Below are 6,000 nucleotides of genomic sequence, written 5' to 3'. Positions count from 1 at the left end.
AGCAGTGAGATGGGACATGGGAGAGCTACAGCATGAGAGAAGAAGATGGAAAGTTGATAGTTGACCAAACTTTGCCCCCGGAAATATTTAGAAATATTGAGGATCTTAGAGGTGTGTTTACATATTCAGATATAAATTTCTGCGCAGTTTTAAAGAAGGCCTTTTCCATAAAACCAGCTTTACTCACAGAAAAACTTTTATTAAATTATCATCACATAGATTAGTTCTTCTGGAAAAACCATCAAAATGTGGTCAATATAATGAGAAGTGGCAAACTGCGAATGTCTAGTAACGCTTTAGAAATGATAAATACTAGTAGAAGTAAGAGCTATAGTGTTAGCAACAATAGTTTGAAAACTGCTGTGGTGTCCTTTAAGTCCCCAGGCAAGGCATGGCTCCTCTGCACTGAACTCTTCAAATCCCCCTCTAGCTCCTAACAGAGACATAAAATAGTTAAACCCAACTGAGCTTCCTAATAGCTGCCAACACCTATGAAAAATGACCCCCTTTATCTCACATTGTTTGCATTACGGAAAGAGCTTTCATTTGAGATATCCTTTTTTGATCCGCATGCAGGCACATTTTCAAAAGAGAAGGACGTCCATCTTTCAACATAACTCGGAAGATGGACATCCATCTCCCAGAGATGTCCAAATCGGTATAATCTAAACCCGATTTTGGACGTCTTCAACTGCAGTCTGTCGCAAGGACGTCCAAATTTCAAGGGGACGTGTCGTAGGCGTAGCGAAGGCGAGAATTGGGCGTGCCTAACACTTGGATGTCCTTGATCCATAATCGAAAAAAATAAGGACCTCCCTGATGAACACTTGGATGTTTTCACCTGGACCTGTTTTTCTTACGACTAAGGCACAAAAAGGTGCACGAAATGACCAGATGACCACTGGAGGGAAGCGGGGATGACCTCCCGTTACTCCCCCAGTGGTCACTAACCCCCTCCCACCCTCAAAAAACATCTTTAAAAATATGTCATGCCAGCCTCTATGCCAGCCTCAGAAGTCATACTCAGGTCCATCACAGCGCATGCAGGTCTCTGGAGCAGTTTTAGTGGGTTCTGCAGTGCATTTCAGACAGGCGGACCCAGGCCCATCCCCCCCCTACCTGTTACATTTGTGGAGGGAACAGTGAGCTCTCCAAAACTCACCACAAACCCAATGTATCCATGTATAGGTGCCCCCCTTCACCTGTAAGGGCTATGGTAGTGGTGTATAGTTGTGGGTAGTGGGTTTTGGGGGGCTCAGCACACAAGGTAAGGGAGCTATGTTCCTGGGAGTAATTTATGAAGTCCACTGCAGTGCCCCCTAGGGTGCCCAGTTGTTGCCCTGGCATCTCTGGGGGACCAGTGCACTACAAATGCTGGGTCCTCCCAAGGCCAAATGGCTTGAATTTGGCCGTTTTTGACATGGACATCTTTGGTTTTGAAAATCGCCGAAAGTCAAAAATGTCCATTTCCAGGGATGACCAAATCTAGGGACATCCAAATTTAAGGATTTGGACATCTCTGATGGTATTTTTGAAACGAAAGATGGACGTCCAAAAATACGGATTTCCTCTCCGCTGGATTTCGCCGTTTTGCAAGGACGTCCAAATCGCAACTTGGATGTCCCTTTCGAAAATGCCCCTACTTGTCACTTAAACACAGTCCGTGTCAAGTCATTTTGAAGAATCGCTAATTAAAGAAATCCTGCCATTTTCGTCATCTCTGCTGTTTTCTTTTTGCTTTTTCTCATGGGTGTGGAATATGTATTGTCAAAAACCACAGATGGGAACATTTTGCAGGATTTTCCAACAAATCGGAGAAAATATTTCTTCACTCAACGTGTAGGAATTCGTTGCCAGAGAATGTAGTAAAAGCAGTTAGCTTAGTGGGGTTTAAAAAAGGTTTGGATAATGTCCTAAAAGAAAAGTCCATAAGGGAAAGGGAAATGGGACTTGACATACTGCCTTTCTGAGGTTTTTGCAACTACATTCAAAGCGGTTTACAGATATTCAGGTACTTATTTTGTACCAGGATCAATGGAGGGTTGAGTGACTTGCCCAGGGTCACAGGGAGCTGCAGTGGGAAATGAACTCAGTTCCCCAAGATCAAAGTCCACTGCACTAACCACTAGGCTACCCCTCCACTCCTCCATTATTAAGATGGACTTGGGGAAAACCCACTGCTTGGATAAGCAGCATAAAATGTATTGTACTGTTTTGGGATCTTGCCAGGTACTTGTAACCTGGATTGGCCACTGTTGGAAACAGGATGCTGGGCTTGATGGACCTTCGGTCTGTCCCAGTATGGCAATATTTATGTTATGTTATGTTGTGAAATACCATACACTGTCCAGCCTTTCTGTGATTGGTATTACTGGAGGTAATGTAAACCCCCTGGTGGCAATGTTGGGCCACACTGAGTACACACATTCCCTGCGTTCAGTGTAAGGGCAGACAGGACAGCCATCGTTTTTGACAGGTTTTTCTATTTGTATGACAATTTATTTTGATATATGTTATGTTGGTTCAACTAAATGTTGGAATCTATGCCAGCATACATATCCCTACCAGAACTCAATGGCAATGTATTTAAGGTTATTAACCTCCTCAGATACCAGCCAGTAGCAAAAGGTTATCACTAAATATAACGACGTTAATGTTTAATGCATCTGGTTAACAAGCATCAGATTATCAGGATAAGAGGCCAGTTAAAAAAAAAAAACACACACACACACACACACAGCTATGTTCCAACTGAAGTCTCTGCTTTTTCATGGCTTTCGTCCATTGGCATCATCCCCTCTTGAATAACTAGCCAATCCGGTCTGCAAGCTGACAGGCTGGCACACGAGTGTCCATAAAACAAGGAGCAGAGACTGGACAAGTGAGACCCAGGGGTGGCTGAAGGGATCAGCGGAGGCCACAGAGGCTGAGGAGTGGACAGGCAAATACAGACAGAATTGTACACTGACCACAGAACGCTCCTTGTAGTTCAGGTGAGTGGTTGAACTTGGAAGGGGGACACCCTGCAAAATCTTCTCTCCCAAAGTGACCATCTTAAAAGGTAAAAGAGTTTAGGATGCCCTGCTATATGGCAGCAGATATTCACCAAATCAAATCCCACAGTCTTTTAGTAACCAACGATGAAATGAAAAACTAGAACCAAGACTGAAAACGCTGCCCGTCTCATCTTCCGCCAGGGTCGCTTTACTCATACTACCCCTCTCCTCAAGTCACTTCACTGGCTCCCTATCCGTTTTCGCATCCTGTTCAAACTTCTTCTACTAACCTATAAATGTACTCACTCTGCTGCTCCCCAGTATCTCTCCACACTCGTCCTTCCCTACACCCCTTCCCGTGCACTCCGCTCCATGGATAAATCCTTCTTATCTGTTCCCTTCTCCACTACTGCCAACTCCAGACTTCGCGCCTTCTGTCTCGCTGCACCCTACGCCTGGAATAAACTTCCTGAGCCCCTACGTCTTGCCCCATCCTTGGCCACCTTTAAATCTAGACTGAAAGCCCACCTCTTTAACATTGCTTTTGACTCGTAACCACTTGTAACCACTCGCCTCCACCTACCCTCCTCTCTTCCTTCCCGTTCACATTAATTGATTTGATTTGCTTACTTTATTTTTTTTTTCTATTAGATTGTAAGCTCTTTGAGCAGGGACTGTCTTTCTTCTATGTTTGTGCAGCGCTGCGTATGCCTTGTAGCGCTATAGAAATGCTAAATAGTAGTAGTAGTAGTAGTAGAGGAGTAGCCTATTGGTTAGTGTAGTGCAGCTCCTTGTGACTCTGGGTAAGTCACTAAACCCTCCATTGCCCCTGGTACAAAATAAGTACCTGAATATATGTAAACCGCTTTGAATGTAGTTGCAAAAACCTCAGAAAGACGGTATATCAAGTCCCATTTCCCTTTCCCCCTTTCCCTTATGACATCACAATATCAGAAGTGAGCCAAGTATCAGGCAATCAAGCCATTGTGACATCACTGATGAGGTTGGCTCTTATTGGTGGACTGAGCCTCCACCTACCCTCCTCTCTTCCTTCCCGTTCACATTAATTGATTTGATTTGCTTACTTTATTTATTTTTTGTCTATTAGATTGTAAGCTCTTTGAGCAGGGACTGTCTTTCTTCTATGTTTGTGCAGCGCTGCGTATGCCTTGTAGTGCTATAGAAGTGATAAGTAGTAATAGTAGTAGTCTCTTGTAACCAGAGCTAATATTGTGATGTCATAATGCCTCAGGCCACCAATAAGAGCCAACCTCATCAGTGATGTCACAATGGCTTGATTGTCCTATACTTGGCTCACTTTTATTACATAGCTCTTTGAGCAGGGACTGTCTTTCTTCTATGTTTGTGCAGCGCTGCGTACGCCTTGTAGCGCTATAGAAATGCTAAATAGTAGTAGTGCTCCACTGACAAGGCTAACGGCACTATTAGCGATATCTTTTTTGATACTTTTTCTATGTTATTTAAGTAACTTTTTTTTTCTTTTGCTTCTTATTAAAGAGTGCTCTCAGCAAAACCCACTTTTTCTAGGCAATACATTTCTTTGCCAAGTGGTATAGCACTTCTTTCATTGGGCTTCTCTTTGTTTATATATGTGCTTTTGCCTGTCTAAATAGTGCTACTCCTTAAATAAATAAATCAAAACGTGAACTTATCTCTAAATGTTGTCTACGACCACGTGCACAGTATTTTCTCGCTTGTCACTTCACTCTCCTCAGCCACTGTCTCTGGCCAATTGACTGGCTTCCCCTGAAAATGCTCGACTCTGCGGGTTTCAAAGAGTCTTTCATCAGGGACTTGGGTTAAAGCCATACGGGAACTTGGTGTGAAGCCATCTTTTCTTTTTTCTTGAACATGAAGCCATCTTTTCTTTTTTCTTGAACATATTCTTGAAAAAAGAAAAAAGAAAAGATGCCTTCACACCAAGATAAAGACCTGTATGGTCCATCCAGTCTGCCCAACAAGATAAACTCATTTTGCATGGTATGTGATACTTTATATGTATACCCGAGTTTGATTTGTCCCTGCCTTTCTCAGGGCACAGACCGTAGAAGTCTGCCCAGTACTGTACTTGTACTAAGTTTTGGAACTAACATTGAAGCCCCTTAAAATTTACACTCCAGCCCATCCCTATCTATTCAGTCACGATCAGGGCATAGATCGTAGAAGTCTGCCCAGCACTGGTTTTGCTTCCCAATTACCGGTGTTGCCACCCAATCTCTGCACAGATTCCGTGGATCTATTCCTTCTAAACAGGATTCCTTTGTGTTTATCCCACACATTTCATTACCGTTTTCATCTCCACCACCTCCCGCAGGATGGCATTCCACGTATCCACCACCCTCTCCGTGAAAAAATACTTCCTGACATTACTCCTGAGTCTACCCCCCTTCAACCTCATTTCATGTCCTCTAGTCCTACCGCCTTCTCGTCTCTGGAAAAGGTTTGTTTCCGGATTAATACCTTTCAAATATTTAAATGTCTGTATCACGTCACCCTTGTTTCTCCTTTCCTCCAAGGTATACATGTTCAGGTCATCAAGTCTCTCCTCGTACAGGCCCTATGAGTCATCTGTAAGTTTTTTAATTTGACGTTGTTCTCACCCAGCTGATGAAAGCTCCTTTTGAGCCACTGAATTCCTGTCATCTGAAGTACTTGACCTGGAAGGTCATTTTCTTGGTGGCTGTTACTTCAGCTCGTAGAGACAGTGAGCTCCAAGCCCTGGTAGTCCATGCGCCTTACATTAAATTTCATCATAACAGAGTAGTCCTCCGCACTCATCCTAAGTTCTTGCCGAAGGTGGTGTCGGAGTTCCATCTGAACCAGTCGATTGTCTTGCCAACATTTTTTCCCCGTCCACATACCCGCCCTGGTGAGGACAAGTTGCACACCTTGGACTGTAAGAGAGCATTGGCCTTTTATGTGGAGTGGATGAATCCCTATCGACAGTCCGCCCAGTTGTTTGTTTCTTTTGATCCCAACAGGA

General features: G+C 43.7%; 1 protein-coding gene across 1 annotated transcript in view; it reads left to right on the top strand.

Moving 5' to 3' along the window:
• Positions 1-2,735: 2,735 nt before the first annotated feature.
• AOC1 (amine oxidase copper containing 1) overlaps positions 2,736-6,000 on the top strand; it is a 30,630-nt gene continuing 27,365 nt past the window's right edge. The window contains exon 1 of the mRNA XM_030195630.1: positions 2,736-2,993. The gene's annotated coding sequence lies outside the window, so the exon portion shown is untranslated. The remainder of the gene's footprint in view (positions 2,994-6,000) is intronic.

This window comes from Microcaecilia unicolor, chromosome 1 (assembly GCF_901765095.1).
Source record: "Microcaecilia unicolor chromosome 1, aMicUni1.1, whole genome shotgun sequence".
Classification (NCBI taxonomy): domain Eukaryota; kingdom Metazoa; phylum Chordata; class Amphibia; order Gymnophiona; family Siphonopidae; genus Microcaecilia; species Microcaecilia unicolor.
Note: the sequence above shows the minus strand (reverse complement) of the source record. Positions and strands in the feature narration are given on the sequence as shown.